The 8064-nt window shown below is 38.4% G+C and overlaps 1 non-coding gene across 1 annotated transcript; it reads left to right on the plus strand.

Annotated features, from left to right (window-relative positions):
* Positions 1 to 5248: 5248 nt before the first annotated feature.
* LOC136172708 (U6 spliceosomal RNA) lies at positions 5249 to 5355 on the plus strand. The gene has a single exon (XR_010664060.1). It is a non-coding gene; the product is annotated as a U6 spliceosomal RNA (small nuclear RNA).
* The last annotated feature ends 2709 nt before the right edge of the window (positions 5356 to 8064 follow it).

Raw genomic sequence — 8064 nt, forward strand, 5'->3', positions numbered from 1 at the left:
GCTAAAACTCATGCCAGAAGGTATAAATTTGAATAGACCTGTGCAGTATCTATTGATTTGTCCAAAAAGTTTGTTTGGGTTTTTCCACATGACTATACAGAAAAACCCAAAGGAACTTTTTGGCCAACCCAGTATTTTAAAAATCAATAATTATTAGCCTTCCAAACCAGAAAGCACCAGGTTCAGATGAATTCACTGGGAATTTTGTCAGTCACTCAGGAAATAAATTACATCACTTTCTTATGATCTCTTCCAAATGACAGAAACAGAGGAAATGCTTCTTAACATTATGAGGCCAGTATTATCCTAATATCAAAACCAAAGACATTACAAGAAAACTGCAGACTACAGCTCTCTCACATGACATACAGAAATCCTCAACAAAACATTAGCAAATCCAACACTGTAGGAGAAGAATTATATACTATGACCAAGTGGGAAATACACCAACTGTGCAAGGCTGGTTCAACATATATGAATAGATGTGGTAGAAGCATCTAACAAATTCCAACACCCATTTAAGATAAAACCCTCAGTTAACAAGGGATACAAGGGAACTTCCTTCTTTATAAAGAATGTGAAAACCCTACAAACTAACTTGTTTCATCATACTTAATGATGAGAAGCTTGAAGCTTTCCCACTAAGATCCATGAGCAAGACAAGGATGTCCCCTCACACCAGCACTTAACAACATTGTATCTGATGTCCTAGTTAATGCAGTAAGTTAAGGAAACAAAATGTCTGTACATGGGGAAGAAAGAAAGAAAACTTTGTGTATAGAAGATGTGGTTGTTTCTATAGAAAATCTGAATCAACAAACTCCTGGAACTAAGAAGCAATTATAGCAAGGTTGCAGGGTACACAAGATTGATATATAAAAGTCAGCTGCTTTCCTGTGTACCAGCAATAAACAAGTAGAATTTGAAATTTAAAACAATACCATTTACATTAGCACCCCCCCAAAATGAAATACGTGGTATAAATCTGACATGACATGTACAAGATCTGTATGAAGAAAACTAACTGATAAATGCTGATATTCCACGTTCATGGATAGGAAGACTCAATATTGTCAAGATGTCAATTCTTGGGTTTCCCTGTTGTCCAGTGGTTAAGAATCCGGCTGTCAATCCTGGGGACACAGATTCGATCCCTGATCTAGGAAGATTCCACATGTTGCGGGGCAATTAAGCATGTGTGTCTCAAATACTGAGCTAGTGCTCCGGAGCCCATGAGCCACAGTGCTGAGCCTGCGTACCCTAGAGCCAGTGCTCTGCAAGAGAAGCCTCTGCAATGAGAAGCCCGTGTACCACAACTAGAGAGTAGCCCCTGCTCCCTGCAGCTAGAGAAAAAAGCCTGCTCACAGCAATGAAGACCTAGCGTAGCCAAAAATAAAGGAAGAAAGAAAAAAAATTTTAATGGATGTCAGTTCTTTCCAAATTGATCTATAGATTCAGTGCAATCCCAATCAAAATCAGCAATTTTTTTTTGTGGATGTCAACAGATTCTAAAGTTTATACAGAGAGGCAAAAGATCTGGAATAGCTAACAGTATTGAACAAAACTCAAGGACTAGTACTACTTACTTGAAGCTGGACTTCAAGACCGTGTGGTATTCATGAAGGAACAGACAAAAATAAATAAATGGAACAGAATTGAGAGCCCTAAATAGACCCATGTGAACATACAATCAGCTGATCTTTGACAAAGGAGCAAAGGCAATGTAATGGAGTGAAGATGGTATTTTCAACAGACAGTGCTGAAACAGCATTGACATGCAAATAAGTAAATAGATACACTTAAACCCTTCACAAAAATTAACTCCAAGTGGATCACAGACCTGATTTGTAAACACAAAACTATAATTCTTTTAGAAGAGAACGTAGGAGAAAAGATAGATGGTTTGGGCTTTGGTGGTGACTTTTTAGATCAAAGGCATAACCCATGAAAGAAAGAATCGATAATTTAGACTTCATTCAAATTAAAATTTCTGTGAAAGACATGGTCAATGGAATAAAAAGGCCACAGACTGGGAGAAAATACTTGCAAACTGCATATATCTGATAAAGAGCTTTTATCCAAAATAAAAAATAACTCTTAAAACTCAACAATAAGAAAACAACCCGATTTAAAAATGGGCCAGAAACCTTGGCACCTCACCAAAGAAGATAAACAGATGATAAGCATATGAAAAGATGTTTTACATCTTGTGTCTAGGGAATGCAGGTTAAAACAATGAGGTATGTGGGTCAAGAAACAACAATTAGAACCGGACATGGGACAACTCACTGGTTGGAGTACGATAAGGCTGTATATTGTCACCCTGCTTATTTAACTTACATGCAGAATACATCATAGGAAAAGCCAGAATGAATCATAAGCTAAAATCAGGATTGCCAGGAGAAATAACAACCTCAGATACACAGATGATGCCACTCTAATAACAGAAAGTGAAGAATTAAAAGAGCCTCTTGATGAGGGTGAAAGAGGAGAGTGAAAGAACTGGCTTGAAGATCATAGTATCTGGTCCCATCACTTCATGGCAAATAGGAGGGGGAAAAGTGGAGCAGTGACAGATTTTATTTTCTTGGGCCCCAGAATCATTGCAGACAGTGTCTGCAGCCATGAAATTAAAAGGCCCCTGCTCCTTGGAAGGAAAGCTATGACAAACCTAGAAAGAGTATTATTAATAAAAGCAGAGACTTCGCTTTGCTGACATAGGTCCATATAGTCAAAGCTCTGGTTTTTCTATAGTCCTATACAGATGTGAGAGCTGAACCATAAAGGGTGAGCACCAAAGAACTGCTGCTTTCAAATCATGGTGCTGGAGAGTCCCTTGACTGCAAGGAGATCAAACCAGTCAATTCTAAAGAAATCAAATCCTGAATATTCATTGGAAGGACCATTGCTGAAGCTGAAGCTCCAATACTTTGGCCACCTGATGCTAAGAGCCGACTCATTGGGACAGGCCCTGGGAAAGATTGAAGGCAAAAAGAGACTGAGTGGCAGAGGATGAGATGATTAGAAAGCATCACTGATGCAATGGACATGAATTTGAGCAGGCTTCAGGAGATTGTGGGGGACAGAGGAACCTGATGTGCTGTAGTCCCTGGGGTCGCAAAGAATCAGACACGCCTCAGCGACTGAAGAACAGCAGCACAACTATACATCTATTAGAATGGCCAAAATCAAGAACATTGACATTATCGAGTGCTGGCAAAGACATGGAGCAACAGGAACTCTCATTCATTGCTGGTAGCAATGCAAAATGATATAGCCACTTAGGAAGACTGTTTGGCAGTTTCTTACAAAAGTCAGCATGTTCTTAACCATACAGTCTAGCAATCACACTCCTTGGTACTTACCCAAAGGAGTTGAAAACTGCAACCACACAATAACCTTCACGTGGTTGTTTATAGCAGCTCTGTTCTATAACTGTCAAAATTTGGAAGCAACCAAATAACTTTCTGTAGGTGAGGGGATAAATAAACTGTGGTACATCCAGACAATGGAATATTATTTAGCAGTAAAAAGAACTGAATTTATCAACCTATCAAAAGACATGGAGGAAACTTAAATGCATATTTCTAATTGAAACAAGCCAGTCTAAAATACACACTGTATTAGTCCAATTATATGACATTCTCAAAAAGGTAAAATTATGGAGATACTAAAGATTAATGTGATTGCTAGGGGTTAATGGGAAGGGAGGGATTTTTAGGGCAGCAAAACTATTTTGTATGATACAATAATGGTGGATACATATCATTATATGCTTGTCCAAACCCATGAGATTTACAACACCAAGAGAACGCTTATTAGACTGTGATGCAGATGTATCAGCGTAGATTCATCATTTGTAACAAATGCACCACTCTGGTGGGACTGTTGATAATGGAGAAGCCTGTACTTACATGGAGGTAGGAAGTATATATGGGAAATCTCTGTACCTTCTGCTCTGTTTTTCTGTGAGCTCAAAATGACTTGAAAAAATAAAGTATGTACATATATAGAGAGTGAGGGATTTCCTAATTTTCATATGAGCCTTCTGCTCTCATTAGATATGGACCTGAGTGTGGTCAGTAGGGCCTCTACAAGATCCAAAAGGCAGTCCTAAAGTTTATTGTCAAGGAAGGGTATTGACAGGAGGCCCTAAGCCCAGAATTGGTATAGTTCAAGTTGAATAATTGATAATTGCTTATATTCCATGACCACTGAAGCATATGATTACTCTTTTCTTTATGCATGTTTGGAAGAATGATGAAATATGAGAAGTGTTCTTTGTGAAGAGTTGTGTGCTAAAAGTAGTAGTTATCAAACTGCATGTAAGAATTACCCTAGGGATCTGTTAAAACTCCCAAAGTTCAGGCTAAAGTTCACCAGGTAGTTCCAGTGGGTAGCCAAGTTTGAGAACTGGTAGGCCAAAGGAGATTTTAAACTTTAATTTTTCTCTGTCTGAAGATAGTTTTATTAATCACAATTCCGAAAGGCCCTTGTCAGTAACTTTGCAAGTGTGGAAGAATTTGGAGGTGTAGGAATGCTGTTTGTTAATAACAAACTCCTAAAGTGAAAAATAAAATCTACTTAGCCTGAAAGAGTTAATGTAGTTTCCAAAAGTGCTTTATATAGCCAAGGAACAGCTTAGGCACAGGAAGAATCTGGCTTATACTGGGAGCAAGTAAAGCCAGTGTTTAAAGTGTGTTTTAATCTGAAACACATATGTGCCCCTGGGCCTGAAAACAAGCCAAAACTTTCACAGTTGTGGTGAAGTTTCCTAACAACAGAAAGGAGTTACTGTACAATGTTACTTAAACTTGAAAGTTTAGAGGGAAAATGTGATTTGTGGAGGGATGTTGTAGACAGGGGCTTCCCAGGTGGCTCAGATGGTAAAGAATCTGCCTACAGTGAAGGAGACCTGAGCAGAGGAGTGAGGTGAGCACGCAGGACAGGTTATTATTTTGTGACTTCTTTCTGATCCCAAAGAGAACAGAACTAGCTGATAGTTCTAATTATCTGTGTACTCAGAACAGAACGAAACCAAATAAACCCTACCAAAATGAAAATTGTGCCCTTTTAGAAGCACTCCAATCTGTGCCGGGTATGAACTTTTGTATGCATCTTCCTTAGAATATATTACTTCTTCAGTCGAACCCTTTCTTGAAGATTCTGATTCTATGTAGGGTTTTTTTTTTTTTTTACTTTTTATTTTGAAATAATTATATAGATTCATAGGAAGTTAAAAAAAATGGTGCTCGCTTCGGCAGCACATATACTAAAATTGGAACGATACAGAGAAGATTAGCATGGCCCCTGCGCAAGGATGACACGCAAATTCATGAAGTGTTCCATATAAAAAAAAAAATGCACAGCGAAGTCCTCATGCATCCTTTACCCAGTCTCCATCCACTATGATAACTCTTACATAAGCAGAGTTTGTGTGTCAGAACCAAGAAATCAGCATTGATATACTCCATGGAGGTTGTTCTGAAGAACTGCTAAGGGCTATGGAAGAAGTCACTTTGCTTGTAGTCTCATCCCCAGCTTGAGTTCAGAGCTTTGCATTGCTGGGGGCTGCTACATAGCTTTTGAAACCTCAAGTGGCTTTTGATCTTTTTTTTTCCCCCATGGGATCATCAATACCGATGTGTGTCTCAGTTACTATGCTTTGAGGAGGTAAATTGTGATCACTTATATTTAAAGAGAGTGAACTGATAAGTATACCCCAAAGAATAAAAGTCTGCTATCGATCTTCATTTTGGGGGCAAATTCAACAATTCTGGCACAACAAAGGACTGAATGTTTGGAAGTTCTTTTCCTGCCAATTTTTAGAACATATGAGATTTGCTCAATAAATAGTGTGTCTTTCTAATTCCTGAAACAGAAGACTGTCCACCTCCCAGAGAAATGCCCTGATATATTTGAAGTGAATAGGCATGATTGTCTTAACACGTGGAAATTGTTAACAGCATATTCTCAGCATTGTCAACTTAATAGCATATTCTCAGCATTGTCAACATATTAAACTCTGCCTCACATTGTTTAGGTAATTCCTGTCTCCAGAGCTGAATGATACGTAATCATATTTACCATTTACATGGTATGGGGATTTTAATTATCTTTGCATCCACTATGGCAAAACTAAGGTGTTTAGAAATGTAAGTCCAGTGTTAAGCTTTCTGTTCCCAGGATTTGCAGATAAATCAACAATCTAGCCAAAACTGTGTACATGTGTGCTCTACACCCCATTCTCTTCCATAGAAACTCTTATTTCTGACAGTCTTTTTGGCAAGAGTTCCATAGGAGAGAATAATTCTGGAGTTGTTCTGGTTGGTTCAGTCAGTGAGCTCAGCCCTGATGAAGTAATGGGGTATATGATGAGGGATGAAGTATCTAAACACCAAGATAGTCATCTTGAACAAAAGCAGCTTTGGGGTATTTATAAAGAATATATTCTTTAAAATATATATATATATATATATATATATATATATATATATATATATATATATATATATATATTCTGCCCTATAAAACTGTGGGATATTTGTTAGGGATTTAATAGACTGTGAGTTCGGCAAAGCATCAAGTTGATAATCCTTTTGTCATAGAGAAAGCAAGAGAGTTCCAGAAAAATACCTCCTTTTGCTTCATTGACTATGCTAAAGCCTTTGACTGTGTGGGTCACAATAAACTGGAAAAATCGTAAAAGAGATGGGAATATTAGACCACCTTACCTGTCTCTTGAGAAACCTGTATGTAGGTCAGGAAGCTCCAGTTAGAACCTTACATAGAATAACTGGTTCAAAATTGGGAAAGGAGTGCAATAAGGCTGTATATTGTCACCCTGCTTATTTAACTTAAATGCAGAGTGCATTGTGTGAAATGCTGGGCTGGATGAATCTGAAGCTGGAATCTATTGCTAGGAGAAATAGCAACAAACTCAGATATGCAGATGATATCACTCTGATGGCAGAAAGTGAAGAGGAACTAAGGAACCTCTTGAGTACTGTGAAAGAGGAGAGTGAAAAAGCTGGCTTAAAACTCAACATTCAAGAAACTAAGGTTATGGCAGCCAGTCCCAGCACTTCATGGCAAGTAAATAGGGAAAGGGGGAAGCAATGACAGATTTTGGTGGGGGGTGGGGTGGAGGAGGGCTCCAAAATCACTGTGGACAGTGACTGCACTCATGAAATTAAAAGACACCTGCTTCTTGAAGGAAAACTGTGACAAACCTAGACAGTGTATTAGAAAGCAAAGACATTACTTTGCAGACAAGGTCCATGTAGTCAAAGGTGTGGTTTTTCTAGTAGTCACAGATGTGCAAGTTGGACCATAAAAAAGGCTGAGCACTGAAGAGTTGATGCTTTTGAATCCTTGTGCTGGAGAGGACTCCTGAGAGTCTCTTGGACTGTAAGGAGATCAAAGCAGTAAATCCTAAGGGAAGTCAACCCTGAATAATCTTTGGAAGGACTGATGCTGAAGCTGAAGTTCCAATACTTTGGCCACCTGATGCAAAAGGCTGACTCTGGAAAAGACCCTGATTCTGGGAAAGATTGACAGCAAAAGGAGGAGAGGGCAACAGAGGATGAGATGGTTAGATAGCATCACCAACTCAATGTACGTGAACTTGAGTGAACTCCAAGAGATAGCAAAGGACAGAGAAGCCTGGTGTGCTACAGTGCATGGGGTTGCAAAGAGTCAAACATGACTTAGCGACTGAACAACAACAAATTGTCTCATAAAGCTTGATTTGAAAAAAATCAGTTTATTTAGAAACTGTAGGCAAAAAACTAGAGTCTTAAATATCCTGAAAAAAGAACCAACCAACCCACATTCATAAAAGAGCAGAGGAAGAAGCTAATCGAATTTAATGACTCTAAAATGAAAAGAACCAGAAGAGATGTCAGATTATTTTCAATAAGAAAGCAAGCTTATCTTTGCGGAAATGTAGATTTTAAATATTAAGAGAGGAAATATTAAGAAAATATTAATTTCCACTCTTAAATATTAAGAGAGGAAAGCTAGGGTTATGTCAGTAAATGCTCCCTGAACCCACCCACCCAA

Source organism: Muntiacus reevesi, chromosome 7 (assembly GCF_963930625.1).
Source record: "Muntiacus reevesi chromosome 7, mMunRee1.1, whole genome shotgun sequence".
Classification (NCBI taxonomy): domain Eukaryota; kingdom Metazoa; phylum Chordata; class Mammalia; order Artiodactyla; family Cervidae; genus Muntiacus; species Muntiacus reevesi.